General features: G+C 34.4%; 1 protein-coding gene across 1 annotated transcript in view; it reads right to left on the bottom strand.

The window, feature by feature from the left end:
* LOC6033152 overlaps window positions 1-21,219 on the bottom strand; it is a 165,053-nt gene that overhangs the window by 85,748 nt on the left and 58,086 nt on the right. Inside the window, exon 2 of the mRNA XM_038251428.1 lies at window positions 16,586-16,732. The gene's annotated coding sequence lies outside the window, so the exon portion shown is untranslated. The remainder of the gene's footprint in view (window positions 1-16,585; window positions 16,733-21,219) is intronic.

Genomic DNA, 21,219 nt, shown 5'->3' with positions numbered 1-21,219 from the left:
AGCGTTTTTGAAATTTCCTCCTCCTCTTTTTAAAAACCTTATTCTCCTTCTATAATCTTGACAAAAATTTGTTTTATATGACCAAGATGCTACAGGAATTAATGTTATTCTTTTAAATAAATTTGATATTCAGTAAAAAAACAATTTCTAATTTAGTCCATTGTCAAATTTTGAAAATGCTTACAGTTTAAACTAATTAGTAGACAATTTTGCAACATAAACGATAAAAGCAAAAAAATTGCCAAATTCCTTCAACAAACAAAAAACAATAAATTTTTACTGACTTTGACAGAATTAAAAATCAAAACCACTTTTCAAGACAATGTTTCAGAAGAAAAACGTATATTTTTGTAAACAGAATTGATTATTCAAAGCAAATATGTTTTTTAACATTATTATGATAAGTTTGAATTCGTCAGTTTTTTTTTTTGTAAAACAAAATTTAAAAGGAGACAGAAAAATGTTTTTAATTGTAATGGCCTAACTACTTCAAATAAATAAGATATATGTTTCATGAAAAAAACACTTCAGTTTCTTTACATCAACATTTAAAATTCATTACTGAGGAAAAATTCAAAAAAATCTAAACAAAAAAAAGATTTCCAAAAAATAAATAGAAAATAACAAAAAATAAAAAAGTATCCTGAATCCAGAGACAGAAAAATGTTTTTTTTATTGTAATGGCCTAACTATTTCAAATAAGATATATGCCTCATGAAAAAAACACTTCAGATTCTTTACATCAATATTTAAAATTCATTACTGAGGAAAATTTCAAAAAAATCTAAACAAAAAAAAGATTTTCAAACAATAAATAGAAAATAACAAAAAATAAAAAAGTATCTTGAATGATCAATTACTTACATGGTAAACAACTTAAGCAGAAACACAAATGTTCAACCCAAATCAAAATTAATGTAAACAACTCGACAAATTACTACCATTCAATCCAAAACTACCCAATGCCCCAAGTAAGGAACCGTGCTCAAAATCGGCCAATTAAAGCCAAACACAACTTCGTTTAAAACTTCACATTCACTGGTCAGCCCAGCCAAGTTACCCATTTTAAGCAGATATTGTGTAACACATCCAGCAAAACATCATCAATCATATCCTCTGAACGCGTCCTCCCCAGCAGCAGCAGCACGATGCCTTCTGAATGGCAAGGTGTGAACGGCCATCAATCGACTCACAAAATCGAGCGATATTATTATATGGAGGCATTTTACTTCTCTACTTCAAGTTTGACTCCGTGGGACTCAAACTGAGCTCCACTCTGCCCAGAGTGGTTGACCTCTCGACATTCTCGATTCACACCAAAACTGTGTACCCATAATTGCAATGGTTTTCACTTCCCCCCTCGTACTTCTCAACATAAGGCGTCATCAACAATCCATTCATGGCAGAAGTCATGCTGCAGCGCTGAATGAAATTTGTGTGTAATATCAATGGGTTACGGAGGCTTCCCAAAAAGATGCCCTCTCGCGTCCAAGATAGGCAATGGTGGTCATCGCGAACGTCCAAACTGTCGGCGGCAGCTGCCGAGGTGGCAAAAAGTGTAAGAGAGGTTGGAAAAAGAAATAAATAATAACACAAAATTACTATCAAAAGCGATTAAGGCACACAGCAACACACGTCATAATCGTTGCGGATGGCTTCGTAAACTGTTTGCTGGTTAGGGGTTACTGGGGTGGCCTAATGTGCACCAGGTTTGGCTACAGAGCTTCAAGAATAAAAGTGCCTGAAAGTATGCAATAAGAAATTCAAAAGGCCCAAACCTCCGCTAAGCACTACACTCTCAATTGATTCGAGTGACCTTTGCCTAGCGGACTTAGCGGACCACGTGTGAGAATGTCAGAATCAAGTCAATTTAACACTCTGAACCCGAAGCGCGTGGAAATCTAATTGATTTTCCCTTTAAAGACCAAACCATCCGGCCATGTGCCCTTCATCACATCATCAAAGCATGAAGTTAATCGCAAATGTTTGACACAATTCCTCCTGTTGCTCCCAATCACCACTGCCTGGTAATGAAAATGGTTCAACCGGGACGAACTGTTTCGCACCTGGTTGGGCAGCAGAAGCTAAGTTTCAACGTCCTTAGTCACAGGGGAGGTTCGATCTGATTACGGGTCCAGTCCGGATGATCGAGAGGAGCTGGGGCAAACATTTATTTATATATGGAGCGGATTAGGCACGCCTGGTTAAGCAAATATGCAACCCCTCTACTCACCAAAGGATGACTTTGTGTGGGGAGAAAACGGTGTGAGAATGGTAGATTTTTAAGTTGAAATCTATATAAAATTTGTATTTCTATATTTAGGCTGGTAAAAAAAATAATTAAAGTTTTTGACCCTCAGATCTAGTCACAGTCGAGTAGGAAAGGGAAAAAAAAAAAAAAAAGATATCAAATTCCTAGCATTTTTCATATGAAAAAAAAGCAAAAAGTATCAAAAAATCCTCAGACCATGTTACAGTTTTGCTACTGTCTCAATTTGCAAAAATAATTCTCTGAGAATTTGGCCACCCGATTTTTTTTTTGCAAATTTTTAATTCTGGCTGAATTTTTTGGGCGCCTAAGAGGCTATTTTGCATAATCAGTTTGTCCATATAAAAAAAGCCAAAAACCATTGACTAAATTAGGCCGCTGTATTTTTTTGAAAAAGATTAAAAAAAAGTTGTCAAAATATTTAAGTATTGACGATTTTTTATCACGGATTTTTTATTTGCGGCGCTGTAAAATATTTTAAATCGAGCTCAAACATAATAAATATCTAATTTAATCTAATCTAATCTATCGCAGCCAGTCTTTCGAGGGCATCCTAGACAATGCCTTAGGTTGATTAAAGCCTAGCATCTTCTTGTCATTTTCAACACTTGCAGTGCCCTATTGCATTAAATTGCATTGAAACATCATAAACGTTAAAACGGCCAGGCCTACTGCGTAAAGTTTAGCGCAAAGATGATTCGTTGAATTGGATTGAATTTGAGCATAAATGATCAAACAACAATACAGTTCTGAAATCAAACATAATAAATATGATTATAAACGCCGGATAATTTATTTTTATTGTATTCAGTAGATAAAACTCATGTATCCATAATTTTTTTTGGAAAAATAATCTTTTTACCCCTTGAATTTTCGAGCCAACTTTGAAGGGAAGGGAGACATAAACTTTGAAAAATATTTGCAACAGCCTTATGACTTTTTAAAGCTAGTGATTATTTTTAAAAATCTCACAAATGTAAACACGAAAAAAATTGAAAAAGGCTCATTCCGAAGAGAATTGCTCTTTTTTTAATAATGAAACCTTTTTCTTTTTCCGTTGTTTGGTTCCAATTTTCAATATTTTTAAACAAGATAAAAAGCCTTTATCTGACTAAAAATGCATAATAAACGGCATGTATTCTAATGGATTGTTAATCTTTATTCTTAGAGATTTTTTTTAGGGAAGAGAGACAAAAAAATGAAATAACATTTGCATTGGCCTTGATATAAATAAAATAAATAAAGGCAAAGGTTGGATTTAGCTCACACAAAAAATGATTTTAAAAAGATTTTTAAATTCATTAAATTCGGGAATATTTAAAAAGGAACAGTAGTTTTTAATGCATTTTTTCACACACAAATATTTAAAATCGTTAAAAATGAAACGAAAGAATTCTAAAACTTATAAATAAATTTATTCAAAATAGTAATTTATCCAACGAGGCATTTCGAAAACACCCTTTGAACAGAATTATAAGTCAAATGTCCACACGCAAACGAGAAATCCGTGAGGGTGGCCCTCCCAATTTGAGCTGTGTGGAACAACGCTGAAATCGCACGGAAATCCCTCCCGACTTGAACGGTCTCGAAAATTCACGCACACCAACGCAGAAAAATATCGAAATGTTTCAATTTCATTGACCAAGAACGTAAACACTCGAAGGGCAGTTGTATCTCACACGTCAGTGCTGTGCACAAGTATGCGTGCTTTATTTGTTCGCCGATCAGCACAAATTCACTTAGCAGTGTGGTGCAGGAGTGACATGACTCAAACAAATTGAACAATTGAAAAATTTACTGTTTTCTTTAATTGTTTTGTAAAAATGTCAAAATGTCAAAATGTCAAAATGTCAAAATGTCAAAATGTCAAAATGTCAAAATGTCAAAATGTCAAAATGTCAAAATGTCAAAATTTAAACATTTAAACATTTAAACATTTAAACATTTAAACATTTAAACATTTAAACATTTAAACATTTAAACATTTAAACATTTAAACATTTAAACATTTAAACATTTAAACATTTAAACATTTAAACATTTAAACATTTAAACATTTAAACATTTAAACATTTAAACATTTAAACATTTAAACATTTAAACATTTAAACATTTAAACATTTAAACATTTAAACATTTAAACATTTAAACATTTAAACATTTAAACATTTAAACATTTAAACATTTAAACATTTAAACATTTAAACATTTAAACATTTAAACATTTAAACATTTAAACATTTAAACATTTAAACATTTAAACATTTAAACATTTAAACATTTAAACATTTAAACATTTAAACATTTAAACATTTAAACATTTAAACATTTAAACATTTAAACATTTAAACATTTAAACATTTAAACATTTAAACATTTAAACATTTAAACATTTAAACATTTAAACATTTAAACATTTAAACATTTAAACATTTAAACATTTAAACATTTAAACATTTAAACATTTAAACATTTAAACATTTAAACATTTAAACATTTAAACATTTAAACATTTAAACATTTAAACATTTAAACATTTAAACATTTAAACATTTAAACATTTAAACATTTAAACATTTAAACATTTAAACATTTAAACATTTAAACATTTAAACATTTAAACATTTAAACATTTAAACATTTAAACATTTAAACATTTAAACATTTAAACATTTAAACATTTAAACATTTAAACATTTAAACATTTAAACATTTAAACATTTAAACATTTAAAGATTTAAACATTCAAACATTTAAACATTTAAACATTTAAACATTTAAACATTTAAACATTTAAACATTTAAACATTTAAACATTTAATTATTTCAACTTTTAAACATTTTGCTAATTGCAATACTTTCCTTATTTTGATTTAAGAATAGTAACCTCATCCTGCAGTTAGCATCGTTGGCATCTTGGCGGTACCAAAGTGTCTAATTTTAAAAGGTATGGGGGAGGGTATGGATTTTCCGTCCACAGTTTTTGATAATTTTATCCAAGATTAATCTCAACCTAAGAAGCAATTTTGTTTGGTGATAATCTTTAAAAAAAATCATACTTTTTACTGTTCTTTATATTTTTTCGTGGCAACGTCCCTGGTATGCACATTTTACAATTGTATGCAAAAATCTGTTTTACCCAAGGTTTTACCTTTTAGAATGTTAATACCTTGAGCAGCAGCGAGCTGCGGTGATTTGACAGTTCTCTCAGTGAGTTTAGATTTTGACCGAACAAGCTTCATTGTTGTAAATACGAACGAACTTCTTCGTTGTGTGCAGGAAAAATCCTTAAATTTTGCTGGAATCCTGCTAAAAATCGATTCGAAAACGAATTCAGATCTTCATCAGAAAATTTTCCAAGTAAAGCGGTAAGTTAAATTGAAATAATGTTAGCTTTATGAATTGTAAATGTGATCTTATTGTTTCCAGCTTCTCGATACGTTGGTGGAACCATGACGGTGTTCGAATCGTCTACAATTGCGGATTTGCCGTGGTCAAGCCGGTCCCGGTCATACGGGAAGTTGATTCCGGCTACAACGTCAGCTGGGGAACGGCATCACAACAGGCTGGCTTGTGGGAGCGAATACCGATGACACGTGAGCACGAGAAAGCAGCTTGCGGAAAAGTGTTCAAGAAGCGGTCCGTTCTCAAATAAATTTGCAATGATTTGTGCTATGTTGTGAATAAAGAAAGTGTTCTTGGAAATAAAAAAATGTTTTGCTTTTTGGATGCATGGAAGCCATTTTGAATAAAAAGAGCACTAATACAGATGCACGCACTTCAACCCTCACCAATACATTCACAAAGGTTTAACCGAGATTGACACCAATACAAGAATAAGTGTGTAAATGTGTGCGTAAATAGTAAAATTTTTGGTCTGAAATATTTCTTGCGGAAATCCCTCTCAACATTCTTGAGGCAGTTCTCGCCTGTCCGTGACTGGATACATTTCTCTCTCGTTTCGGGAGGGTTTCCTCACGATTATTCCCCGATCTCGGTTGCGTGCATGTATTTAGTCAATGAATCGTTTAAATCAAAAAAAAAGTTGAAAATTATTACTTTTCCAAACAAGTGCTGATAAGTTCAACTTTTCAGCATCCGTTTGAGGGTTACTATTCGATTCTGTTATTTTTGGTAGAGAAAGTAGGCTGTTTCGTTGATCGAGAATTACAGGAAAAGTAAGTAGTTTCACGATAGAATTGCAAAAAATATCTCAACATGCTGTGAAAAATCATAGAAACAATAAAATGTTTTAATTAATTCTTGTTTGAGAGCGTTCTTTTATTACGTAACGCAAAAAAACAGTTTTTTAGACCCCCTCCCCCTTCCGTAGTACCAAAATTTTCATACAAATTTAAAAAAAATGTATGCAGCGTAACACGGCCTCCCTTTAACTTTCATAAAATTAATCATTCAATGAAAATTTTGTTTGCATCTGCCGCAGAAAATGTTTAAAACAAAGTTGGGTCAATTGGTTTTTATTTAAAAAGCCTCGTGGCGCGGTGGTTAGCGGCTTCGGCTGCCGATCCCTAAGTTGCTATGGGGCGCGGGTTCGATTCCCGCTTTATCCTCCTGGCCTTCTATCGGATGGGGAAGTAAAACGTCGGTCCATTTGCGTAAAAGAGGTTTTGGGTGACTCACCACACATAACCTTCGGACGCCTAGAAATAAGCATAAGCATAAGTATAGGTGCCCACCCGCAGTTGCTACTCCGTTATTGACCAGGACCTCCAGAAGTTACATCCGCGAGCCGTGGAAGATAAGTGGGTGCTATCTTTCCTCGCTTCGCAACTTCTCAAAGGCTCCTATCATGCTGATCAATACCGGCGCCGGCCACGACCAGTGGTAGGGTCACGGGGAAGTGGATGGGAATGTTAGTCCGATACTTGAGTGATAGAGACCACCCAATCGACTGCTTCTCCGACAAAGTATCACATGAGTTTTGAGGGGGTTAGTAGATGGGTATGAGGTCAGGATTCACGAGTGGCAGTGATGTGACCATGAGCATTTTGTTTATCGGTTGAAATTTTTAAATCTTAGGCAGCCGGCTGCAGAAAGATAGATAATTGATTATTTAAAATGGTTTATTTTTATCGAACGCGTGCCAGCCGAGCATTAGTGCTATGGGCTGGACTTATCAGTATAATTTTACTGTTTTTACAATTTAGATAACGCGAGCAAATTTCAAAAATAGTAAATAAATGAAGCTTTACTCTTCATATAATCGATAGTTTGATGAGTAATTACTAAAACTGAAAGTTGGAATAAATTTTAACGATCATTTACGACGAAAATTATCGCGAAAAATCCGGACTGTGCGTCCCAAGAAGCACTGCACTTATGAAGGCATTATTCAATTATTATGACCAATCATCCCATGCACACAAACAGCGACACAAAAGAGACGAAAATTATCGCGAAAAAACAAGACTGCGCGTCCCAAGAAGCACTGCACATATCAACCTTCGGACGCCTACACGCAACCGAGATCGGTGGAAATTTGTGCGGAATCCCTCCCGAAACGAGCGAGAAATCCTTCCGCGCACGGACAGGCGAGAAATCACGCACAAAGCTTGTGAGGGAAAACCGCATGAATTATTTCAAGCTTGAAAACACGAAAACACTCACACATTGAAAGGTTTTTTTTATTTGTGTTGGTGTTTATTTGGTCCCGTTTGTTGTGGTAGTATTGGTGAGCAAGTTTTTTTTGCGTGTGTATGCGTGTACCAAGAATGTTCTACTTCTTACTCTTGTTCTTTTTTTTCTCAGAAAAAACAGTTGATTTTAGTCTAAGAGGATTTTAGTTAGGTTTTTTATTAATGAACTTCAACTGACTCATTTACAAATCGTTGCGCCTTTTCCAATCACGCCCGGAAATGATTTTCGACCGTTGTTGCCGCGGTTCAGCCATTTGCCCACCACCGTTCTTGATCAGGAACTGGCTCAAAGTCATGGCCAAATCCGTGATTTCTGGACTTAATTTTTCCACACGAAGTTTCCTGCAACCGGCAAATGAACCTGCACCTGCAAAACAAAAAAACAAGAAAACAATAAGTTTCATGACTTCCACCTGAAACTCAGAAATGTGGCTGGTTTTTATCTCAAAACGAAAATGTTCGCTTACCTGTTCGACAAGTCATATTATTTTCCCGAGCTCCAGTTTAATTTCTTCAAAATTAACCGTTTAATGTCCGCCGAAGAAAAAAAAACCTCTCGAAAGCAAAACTGGAAAACGATTGATTTGGCCTTGATTTGGCCCGACCGGCCCGACAAAGTGACAGCGACGGCTGCTATGAGTGTGTGTGAGGGTTAGTGAATAGAGCTTTATGACGTTTCGCGTACACACTAGCGCACCATTTGATTTTGCTGGCCGGACAAAATTTAACCTCACTTTTTCGTGTACGTACACGCAATACATGCGCACGTAAATAACTATATATCGAGCAATTAAATGTGAGAGTGTGCAACATGGAGTTAAACTTTTCAAAGTGCCATGGTATCCTTCACAGCAACTTCACAGAAAGTTTAACTCCATGTTGCACACTCTCACTTTTAATTTCTCGATAGTTTTGACAAGGGGCAGTACCTACACCACGGATACTTTTAGTTAGATATGGGTCATGCCTTAAACTACGTAATTACAATTTAATTGTTGAAATTTTTGTCAAAATGAAAATTACAAAATCGTAAAATAAATTATTAATGATGTTTTATAAAAATAATGTATAATATTGTATAACAAAAACTGAAAACTGAATTTACTGGATTATGTCATAACGTCAAAATGTAAAATGTAAAAATGTAAAATGTAAAATGTAAAATGTAAAAATGTAAAAATGTAAAATGTAAAAATTAAAATGTAAAATGTAAAAATGTAAAATGTAAAATGTAAAATGTAAAATGTAAAATGTAAAAATGTAAAATGTAAAATGTAAAATGTAAAATGTAAAAATGTAAAATTTAAAATGTAAAAATGTAAAATGTAAAATGTAAAATGTAAAATGTAAAATGTAAAATGTAAAATGTAAAATGTAAAATGTAAAATGTAAAATGTAAAATGTAAAATGTAAAATGTAAAATGTAAAATGTAAAATGTAAAATGTAAAATGTAAAATGTAAAATGTAAAAATGTAAAATGTAAAAATGTAAAAATGTAAAATGTAAAATGTAAAAATGTAAAATGTAAAATGTAAAAATGTAAAATGTAAAATGTAAAAATGTAAAATGTAAAATGTAAAATGTAAAATGTAAAATGTAAAAAATGTAAAATGTAAATGTAAAATGTAAATGTAAATGTAAAATGTAAAATGTAAATGTAAAATGTAAAAATGTAAAAATGAAAATGTAAATGTAAAATGTAAAATGTAAAAATGTCAAATTGTCTGACATTTTGACATTTTGACAATTTGACAATTTGACAATTTGACAATTTGACAATTTGACAATTTGACAATTTGACAATTTGACAATTTGACAATTTGACAATTTGACAATTTGACAATTTGACAATTTGACAATTTGACAATTTGACAATTTGACAATTTGACAATTTGACAATTTGACATTTGACATTTTGACATTTTGACATTTTGACAATTTGACAATTTGACAATTTGACAATTTGACATTTTGACATTTTGACATTTTGACATTTTGACATTTTGACATTTTGACATTTTGACATTTGACATTTTGACATTTTGACATTTTGACATTTTGACATTTTGACATTTTGACATTTTGACATTTTGACATTTTGACATTTTGACATTTTGACATTTTGACATTTTGACATTTTGACATTTTGACATTTTGACATTTTGACATTTTGACATAACAATTAAGGAAAACTGTAAATTCTTCAATTGTTAAAGCTGTTTGAGTCATGTCACTCCTGCAACACACTGCTAAGTGAATTTGTGCTGATCGGCGATACAAATGAAGCACGCATACTTGTGCACAGCACTGACGTGAGATACAACTGCGCTTCGAGTGTTTACGTTCTTGGTCAATGAAATTGAAACATTTCGACATTTTCCTGTGATGGTGTGCGTGAATTTTCGAGACCGTTGAAGTCGGGAGGGATTTCCGTGCGATTTCAGCGTTGTTCCACACAGCTCAAATTGGGAGGGCCACCCTCACGGATTTCTCGTTTGCGTGTAGAAATGATCAGAAACTTGCAACAAAGCCCACAAAAGACCCAGGGGTCGTAAAAGTGGATTGCTTTGCTTTAAAAAAAAACAATTTAATTAGTTTGATTTCTTACATTTTTTAGAAGATTTTTTTTTAATGGTGAGGATATTTAATTTTAAAAACAATATACTTGAGAATTTTAACTCTTGATAAAATTTCCAAGATATTCTATTATCAGCAAGAGAGGCAAATTTACAAAGACTATTAAATATGAAAATTAAATGAACTAAACAAAACACGTTAAAAAATAAACTTAGGAAAAATAAGTTTTTTGATGACTTTTGCTTTTATTAGACTTTTACTGCCCATGTTCGCATAAATGTCTTATATGCAAAAACAGCAAGCTGAGAAAAACGCTAAACAAGTTTGTTCCACACATAAGGCTACGTGTTAAGTTTTCACGAAAAAGCTGGATTTCCTCCTGATTTCTAGAACAAAGTACTAGATGTTATAGGCTCTTTTGAAAGAGCACACGATTTTGAACCAAACTGCATCAATAACTCAAAAGTGATGAAAATGCATATGGGACATTTATGCGATCATGGGTAGTTTACTGCCAAGAAAAGCATATCATAAGGTTTTTATGCATGAGTAAAATTAACGTCTAACTTTGTGAGCACTATTTTAGGAATGTCATCCTATTAGAAATAAGAAACTAAAATTGAAAAAAATCAAATGCAATCATCAATTTTATAAAAAAAAACTATGAGCATTAAACTTGCGATAATTTAAACTAAAGCACAAGAAATTCATCCCGCCCGTGTGGATCAATCGGACCGCGCACTGGACTCACAATCCAGAGGTCGCCGGTTCGAATCCCGCGGCGGGCGCTCTTAAAATTCTTTGTGTAAATATGGGTATTCGGCGCCGTCGCTCCGTGCCATACTTTCATACACTTAGGAGCCCAGGGCGGCGAAGTCCTTGTAGATAAAAAGGAAGACACTAGTGGTTGGTACTAGCAATGGTGGCCGACCGCTATAAAGTCAACTTCGTTCTTCACAAGAAATTCACTATTACACTCACCGTTTGCTCACCCGACACCCTCAATCAAGAACCCGCACCGGTAACCAATTTATTTTCACACCACAATCGCTTAGTCGATATAAATACGGAGAGAGAGAAAAAAAATCATCCCCCTTCTGAGAGCACTCTGAGCGCGCAACCAAGCGGGATGAGGTAATGAGTGTTTATTAAATACATTTTTTGTGCATACCATGGCAGCTTAGTAACTGCAAGAGTGGCTTATTCGCAAGAGATGTTTTTTAAAATTGAAAGATGTTTTTTTTTTAAATATTGATTGCTTCAGAAGGATTTTGATTTCTTAAACATGAGACAAATATGCCATCATCAGATCAGTCATCTCAACTTCTGAACAACTTCAGAGAAGGAAGACGAGCAGCAATCGCGGAAAAAAATGTGCAGGCAGATTCATCCCAGCATGAAATTGGATCCTTCATCAACTCAGGGCAGTATCTCCTTCTCTGAGGTACCTCCAGTGGATCCAATTACTCCAGCAAAAAAAAAACGTGGAAGCACTCTTCTCCGCTCATCATATGGTGCCATCCCGCCAGATTGACAGCTTCATTTGCCTCCGGAGCTCCAATTGTGCGCACATCCGGAAGTCATGCTTTAAAATCCAAAGGAAGATGTGTCCACCACGGCAAGATAATCGAGCCTCGTAAAAGCAGTTTTAATTTCTTCGGTACGCGCGCGCGACTTTTTCCTGTCCTCCTCCCAGCGATCACGTCTTCAAGGTTGTGAAAGACTGACTTTTATGACCCTCGGACTCGTTGCAGGGTTTGTGTGGGAACTGACCTCGGAGCAGGCAAACCAGAAAAAAAAATCGTGTCATATATCATCCGGCCGCTGTACGTTCGTTGGACCAGACGACACGGTCACCCAAAGACCCCAACCAAACCGGCCCAAGAGAGTGGGACAGTTTTGCGTAAAGCGGCATATCAGTCGAATAAAAAGAAGGTCGTAAAACCAAAACTATACCCGGCCGATCTTAAACTGTTTAACATTCGTGTGACATAATGTGGCGAGTTTCTGTTTGATGAGGTTGTTTAATTAGACGCATTATGCTTGGAAACGAGCCCCCCGAAAGAAATGGGTCAAACGTGAAACGTTAGTTGACCAAGTTCGGTTTAGCGTGCGTGGTGCACGGAAGTGGACGACAAACGGCGAGCTTGGAATCGTTTTTGGGTAATTGCTATTCCGGGCATGACCTGCACCTGCAGCAGCGAATGTGGAGCACAATCTGGTTATGGTGAAAGTTATCTTTTAGAAATTGTCATTAAATTGAAATGAAAATGAGGTTTGGAGTAGACATGTCTGATTTGGGTGTTTTTTCGACCTAACCTCAAATAATCCTGAATAAAAGAAAAAGACATTTTCTAGATAAATAAAAGCATTCTCAACAATCATGCCCAAAGAATGCCAGACAAGCTTTTCATCTATTCAGACCGAGGTCGGCATTTTGCACCAGTCTAGACTCTACAGACTTCAGACTCTCATGAGGTTCGTCCCCTGCAGAATGCACTCTCCAGCTATCTCCAGCAGATAAGCACCCACGCGATTATCCTTTCGCCACCTCTTCAGAGACTCATGCCACTTTATGGCTCCAGCCAGAGACCTTATTCTTTCGCTCCGGCGATTCAGCAGTTAAGGGTTCAGAAGGGTATCTTTACCTGTTTGTCAAAAGAGTGCAATAAAATTCCACTCACAGTTATACGAGAACGACGACTAGAGACAACTTCTTTATGAACTGGACAAACAAAGACTCTTCTTTGGCAGGCTTTGCCGTCGTCTGACTGCAGACACAAATCTGGGCCAAATGAGAAAAATTCCATTCCGATTCTGAAAGGAATGTCGTACGGGGTTGTTATCTGTGCCGGCGTCGTCATGCGCTGGATGGGTCACAAAGCTAACAACTATTTCAAACATTTTACCTTCGCCAAGTCGGTTTTGTCGCACTGGAAGGTTTATACTTTGTGCGCTTGCGGGTTATCGGTCCCGCAGTCTAGGCAGGTGTGAGATTATTTTCTCCAATGTTTGGTTTTTGTTTTGTGCGTTGGATTTGAGCTGGATTTTTTCCTGATTTTTTTTTCTTTGTTTACAATTACAATAGCTAGATGCATTATCATTATTTTCAGTTTGATGCAATTAGATTAGTTTTAAACTCTCATAATTAAACGGGTTCGCTTTGAGAACTTGCCACTCATTGACAATCATGAGTCTTCCTACTGCAATTCATTATCAACTCAAAATGTTTATATTTTATAAATAGCAATACAAATCTAGAAGTTTAACTTCTTGAGACGATTGTATTTGTGACTCAGTCTACGTTTAAAAAAAAGTCCAACTTTTGACTAACATTCTCAGATATGTTGAAGTCAAGAAGTCAAGAAGAAAGAAATACTTAAAGTTCAAACGTACAATCGAGATTATTTTAAATAAAATATTTGTTTTAGAAATTTTAGTATGAATCACATACCACAAATTTCACAAATCTTTCAGAAGGATTTAATTAAAAACTTACTAAAATATATCACATTTAATTAAAAGATGCCATCCAATTTTGAGAGCTGGCTCAACAAAATGGGTTTGAAGATATACAAATTTCTCTATCTTGAGAAAAGATTATAAAATTCCACAAAACTTCCGATTGTGATTTAATATTTTTCCAACAAAATCGAAAAAACAGCAACATCAAGAACATTTTATCAGAAACTGGTGAGATTTTCATCACTTTCTGTTGAATTTCACATTTTTACAATTTATTTAGGGTAAAATTTATTTTAGATGAAATTTTCAACCTTCCAAAAATCAACTTTTTTTACTGTGAAAGTGGATTCAGATTGGAATTAGAAAATGATATTAGTATTTTTTAGTTTTTATTTGTTTTAAAGTGGCTTGAAAAATTTTAAGCGAATGTGATTATATAATACTCATAAATTCATGCAGAATTAACAATTTGTTTATCCCTCCACAGCCGAATTTTTTTTTCGAAAATGTTTATTTTTTCCGTGTACAGGAGGTCATTTTGAGCATCTTTTGTTCTATTAAAAACATTACTTATCTTGTTTTGGTAATCTAACTTTTCAGGATTTTCAGACTTGCAATTAAACGCGTTTTCGTTTGATATTTTTTGCAATTTTAAAAAAATATGATAAGAACTGCATCTTTGAGAAAAAAAATCATCGTTGGTTGGAGAAAGTTCCGAAATAAACAACTTGAACAAGTTTGAGTGCTTCAAATCCAATCAAATTAATTCAGTTGAAAGATCAGTTATGCTCTCTGTTAAATATAATCTTCGAAACATTCTAAGTAATATTAGAAGAAAGTTGTAAAATTTCGTTCAGTTTTAACTTTTTATATGTTTTAAGGGACCAAATGAATTTGATGAGCCAATGCTTAGGATGGTGCATAACATGGTACATAAGTTATGATCCAATGATTTTTTTTTTTTTGGAAAATGTAACCCTGAAAAAATAAAAAAAATAATTTAAAAAAACAATTAAAAAACAAATATTTTAAAAAAAGTAAGATCAGGCGACAACGAACTAAAAGTACTATCTTTGAAATCAAAAAATGAAATGCAAATGCAAAAATAGTTGCAGAAATACTGACAGTTGAAAGTGGAGTATTCTTGGAGCGATTTTCATTTTTCTGTTTTTTATTTGTGACTATACACAGTAAAAAATTGTGTAAATTTGGAAGGCTACGCCTTTTTGGAAGATTGATGTTCATGATTTAATTTTACCTCAATTTAGACTAAAAAAGTGATATTACACCAGAAAAGTGGTAGAATAACACATTTTCAGAGGCAAAGTTACACATGTTCTGTCATTAAAGATGTACCTCTTCCCAGATGTAATATTACCATTATTTACTGTGTTGCATAGCAACCATATGTAAAATCTTTAATGTATCTCAGACAAATTTAATTTTTTTTTGTGGAAAGTAATTTTAGCTTAGTAGAACAAAGGGTATTATTGAAAAAGTTGGAAAACTGAATTTTTTTGGCTAAAAAAAACAAACATAATTTAATTAAAACAAAGTACTGTTTATTTTTGGTATTTCTGAATGAGAACAAGATTTTGAATAAAACTGCATCAACAACTTAAAAGTGATGAAAATGTACATTGCTACAGCGAAAAATGAGGTAAAGTCTTTATTTCGGCTGTGTTTAAATGGTTTCCAAAAAATATGTTTTTTTTTTAATGTGGCTGAACTGCCAAACAAATTTTGGAAATGTTGTTTTTTATCCTCTGAATTATATTCAAAAATGGTGTTTGCGTGAATAGATTTTTGCTGTGTTAAAAAATTAAATAAAAGCTGGGATATTTTTGAGATGCCCCTTTTTTCCCAAAATTGTCTTTTCCCATAACGAACACATTGCCATTGACATTGATTGAAGTCTGCTTCGGTGGAGTCACCAGTCTTGAACTTATAAACCAAAGATCACAGGTTCAAATTCAGGCTGTCAAAAATCTATGGATGATCAAACCAATGATTCAAATAGACTTCTTTGGCGACAGGGAGAAAAAAAGGCTGGATGAGATGAGTTGCTCTTGTCACTCCAACTAAAATCATTGAAAACAAATCTGGTAAAGGACAAACAGTGACAAATAGCTTGAGAAATGCTCAAATCTGGAGTTTTTTTTAAAAGGTCCAATAAAACAAATTTCCAGATTTTGCTTTTTATGTGTTTTTGAAACCGCCATGAGTCATGAAAATTAAAATATTTAAAAATCACCCAAAAAGCAAAAACTGAAAATTTGGATTATTGGACCTATTCAAAAAAAAACCACAAATGTTTAAAATTGATATATAGGATTATTCGAGCTACCCAACCCAGTAGCCAGCAAGTGCTGCCAAGCCCAACAAGAAGCCAAAACGATTCGTTACAGAAGCTCGCTGATGTTTGTTTTGATTTCTCCAGCTGAGCGCGTTACCCTCTTCACCACGAGCGCACCTGATTCCCAACGAGGTTTGAAAAACACCTGTAAGCGCGCAAATCTTCCTGTCAAAACAAACACTTGTGAGGGTGAGCTATGTTTTATAACAAGTTTATACGGTTGCATAAATACGGGAGCATTTTTTTTCAGAAATACTTACAATCATGCTCGTTCCATTAGGAGAACCGTTTTCCCTGGATAGTGGTGGACCACTTTTCACGCTAGATTCGGACCAATCCACGAACTGCGTTCGCGTGCGCAGACAGATCAGTCAGTCGACTCACACGTGGCGTTGGTGCGTGTCTTCCTGTAAAGATAAATCGAAACAAAAAACAACACATGTTAGTTAACGTTGGTTCATTAGACCGCTACTAGCGAGAGAGGGAAAGATGCCTCAAAAAGTAGCTGGTAGCAAACACTAAATTCGTTCCAGGTAACTTGAGGCATGTGAGAAAAAAATAGGTACTAGTAGGTAACAGCGCAAGTTAGACCCACTAACTTAGTCTTTATAGGGCGCGCGCGCGCTCTCAGATCTGAAAGTGGAGATCATTGTGTGTGTGTGTTTTTTTAACCTAGTCGAAGTTTGCAAACAGTACAAACGCAAACGATTTATGGTGCAGCAGGTCATCGAACAGGGAATGTGCATGCAGTTTTCAACGTTACGTAATTCAAGTGCATGCAGAGCGTTGGTTAGCCAACAAGACGGCGGCGAGAATTTTTGCGTGTAGGCTGAGGAGCTGGTTTTCGCTTTCCTATTGCTTGCAAACGCGTGCAAATGGTTTAATGACATTTTTCAAGGCATTTGCGCGCGACTAGATGTCTGGTGACGTTTTGGATCAGATTCCTTGAGTTGTTCTCGGCCGCTCGCTGGATACGGGACTGTTGTGTCACTATTTGAGCAACGTGTTGATTAATGGTTGCATAAAGCGGTGGAATTTTGAGCTTTCGCTGCAAGGTGACAATTCCAATGCGGGTTTCTTTTTTTGGAAAAGGATAATTAATTGATTCCAATGCCCTAATAAAATGTATCTAAATGGAACATGTGGAACTCTAACGTAAGTTTCGCTTCGCTTGGAGAAGGTGATTTTAGCGGATTGCAAATTGGATTTCAACAAATGCATGGGAAAATTTCACAGTTCAGGTAGCTAGGGAGTGAGAACGATTCTCTACTTTTTTAGTGAGAAAAGGGAAATTCTCTACGGTATCTCTAAAAAAATTCTTTGAATTGGACCATTTTGGGTTGGTAAAGGTGGATGCTTTTTGTCGAATCACTTTGACTTGGCATAATTGATAGTTTCAGATAAAAACAATAATAGTAAATGAACTGTTTAAACTTCTTCTATGAAACATTTTTTTTTTTTTTTTTTTTTAATTTATATTTATTCAGTTTTTTTTTTCCATGTACATTCATTCAGTTAAAATATTATTGAGTGTCCAATCACAATCGATGACTTTTCACCTCAATTTTAAATACTAGCAACTTTCATTTATTCATGAAATATTGTAGCTTTCGCTATTCAGTGATTTCAAATGTAGGAGGTCCTACATGTACAAAAGGGAAAAGGGATACCTTAAAACTAACTTATAAACTATATAAAGAGCGGATCAATGCAGCTGAAGACTGCAATGATTTTTGTCGAAATGCATCAATTATCTTATTGGACATAACATCCAAAGTGTCAACTTCGGCTAATTGATGAAGTTCACTGGTGCTGAACCAGGAGGAAGTTTCAGAATCATTTTCAGAATTTTGTTCTGAATCCTCTGAAGTTTTTTCTTCCTGGTTAAGCAACAGCTTGTCCAGATCGGCACAGCATAAAGCATGGCAGGTCTGAAAATTTGTTTATAAATTAACAGTTTATTCTTGAGACAAAGTCTAGAATTCCTGTTTATAAGTGGATACAAACATTTAATATATTTGTTACATTTAACCTGGATACTTTCAATGTGATCCTTGTAAGTAAGGTTTTTGTCAAAAGCAAGTCCAAGATATTTCACTTGATCCTCCCACTTTAAATTTACCTCATTCATCTTTATAATGTGATGACTTTTGGTTTAAGAAAATCAGCCCTTGGTTTGTGAGGGAAAATAATAAGTTGAGTTTTGCAGCATTTGGAGTAATTTTCCATTCTTTCAAATAAGAATTGAAAATATCCAAGCTTTTTGTAATCTTCTTGTGATGACACGAAGGCTTCTACCTTTGGCGGAGATGCTTGTATCATCAGCAAAAGTGATTTCTGACATCCTGGGGCAAATCAGGCAAGTCAGAAGTAAAAATATTGTATAAAATTGGACCCAAAATGCTTCCTTGAGGGACGCCAGCACGTACAGGTAGTTGATCAGATTTGCTATTCTGATAACATACCTGCAGAGTACGATCCGTCAAATAATTTTGAATAATTTTCACGATATAAATCGGAAAATTAAACCTTTTCAATTTCGCAATCAAACCTTTATGCCAAACACTGTCAAATGCTTTTTCTATGTCTAGAAGAGCAGCGCCAGTAGAATAGCCCTCAGATTTGTTGCTTCGAATTAAATTTGAAACTCTCAACAACTGATGAGTAGTTGAATGCCCAAGGCGAAATCCAAACTGCTCATCAGCGAAAATTGAATTTTCATTAATGTGCGTCATCATTCTATTAAGAATTATTCTTTCGAATAATTTACTAATAGATGAAAGCAAACTAATGGGCCGATAGCTTGAGGCTTCAGCAGGATTTTTATCCGGTTTCAAAATCGGAACTACTTTGGCATTTTTCCAACTACTGGGAAAATATGCCAAATCAAAACATTTGTTGAAAATTTTGACCAAGCTACTTAAAGTTGCTTCTGGTAATTTTTAATTAAAATGTAAAAATGCCATCCTCACCAGGGGCTTTCATATTTTTAAATTTTTTGATAATAGATTTTATTTCATTCAGATCCGTATTAAAAACTTCATCTGATGAAAATTCTTGTTCAACAATATTCTGAAATTCTATTGAAATTTGATTTTCAATAGGACTCAAAACATTTAAGTTGAAATTATGAGCACTCTCAAACTGCTGAGCAAGTTTTTGAGCTTTCTCCCATTAGTTAATAGAATATTATCACCATCTTTTAAAGAAGGGATTGGTTTTGAGGTTTCTTAAGAACCTTTGAAAGTTTCCAAAAGGTTTGGAATAAGGTTTAATTTGTTCGACATCTCTTGCGAACTTTTCATTTCGCAGGAGAGTGAATCTGTGGTCAATAACCTTTTGCAAATCTTTTGAATTCGCTTCAGTGCAGGATCACGAGAACGTTGATACTGTCTTCGGCGAACATTTTCAGACGAATCAGAAGCTGAAGATCGTCATCAATAATGGGAGAATCAAATTTGACTTGGACTTTAGGAATAGCAATATTCCTAGCATCCAAAATTGCATTAGTTAAAGATTCCAAGGCTGAATCAATATCAGCTTTGGTTTCTAAAACAAAATCATGATTTAAATTATTCTCAATATGATGCTGATACCTGTCCCAATTAGCTTTGTGGTAATTAAACACAGAACTATTGGGTCTGGTAACTGCTTCATGAGAAAGTGAAAAAGTTACTGGAAGATGATCAGAATCAAAATCAGCATGAGTCACTAAAGGACCACAATACTGACTTTGATTTGTCAAAACCAAATCAATTGTTGATGGATTTCTAACAGAAGAAAAGCAAGTTGGCCCATTCGGGTATAAAACCGAATAAAGACCAGAAGTGCAATCTCTGAATAGAATTTTACCATTGGAATTTACTTTTGAATTATTCCAAGATTGGTGTTTGGCATTAAAATCACCGATGATCAAAAATCGAGATCTATGCCGAGTAAGTTTATTCAAATCCCCTTTGAAATAATTTTTATTTTCCCAGTGCATTGGAAAGGCAAATATGCAGCTGCAATCATAATTTTCCCAAAAGAAGTTTCAAGTTCAATGCCCAAACTTTCAATAACTTTTAACTTAAAGTCACGTAACGTGCTATAAGTCATACTACGGTGGATAACTATTGCAACTCCACCGCCATTTCGATTCATTCTGTTATTAGTTATAACTTTATAATCTGGATCACTTTTCAAATAAGTGCCAGTTTTTAAAATGTTTCGGTTATAACAGCAACATGCACGTTATGAACTCGTAAAAGTTGAAAAATTCATTTTCTTTCGCTTTTAAAGAGCGAGCATTAAAATTCATAATATTGATGGAATTACTTAGATCCATGATTAAACTTCAGGGTAAGAACAACATCATTCGCAAATTTTAATCCAATCTGGATAGCTTCCATCATGGATGTAGCATTACTCATTGTTTGAATCAAACCAAACAGTGAGTTTTGCAAAAAGTCATTTTTCAAACGTAACATCGCCGAGATCAGAAGATCCCAAAGCGTTGCCAGCAGAAAAATTTTCAAATGAAATTTGAGGTACCTGCCCAATTTCAGGAAGATTGGTAGAGGATTTAAAATTCGTGGATGAACCCGAACCCGAAACGACGTTGGCATAAGAAATGCCATTGTGTTACCTAACTTTTCCACGGTAGGGGTATTGTTCGAGTGAGACAGCACGAACGTTTGATTTAAAGATGCAGGTACAACCTGACTTTGAGAAAATTTCGGTTTGGATTTCGGCTGATGCTTAGCACGAGAATCCAAAACCTTTTTCTGATGGGGCAATCCCAGAAATTTGATTTGTGATTTCCACCACAATTTGCACATTTAAATTGGGTGACTTCTTTCACGGGACAATTGTCCTTGTCGTGAGAAGAATCCCCGCAAACCATGCATTTTGG

The sequence above is a fragment of the Culex quinquefasciatus genome, chromosome 2 (assembly GCF_015732765.1).
Source record: "Culex quinquefasciatus strain JHB chromosome 2, VPISU_Cqui_1.0_pri_paternal, whole genome shotgun sequence".
Lineage (NCBI taxonomy): Eukaryota > Metazoa > Arthropoda > Insecta > Diptera > Culicidae > Culex > Culex quinquefasciatus.
Note: the sequence above shows the minus strand (reverse complement) of the source record. Positions and strands in the feature narration are given on the sequence as shown.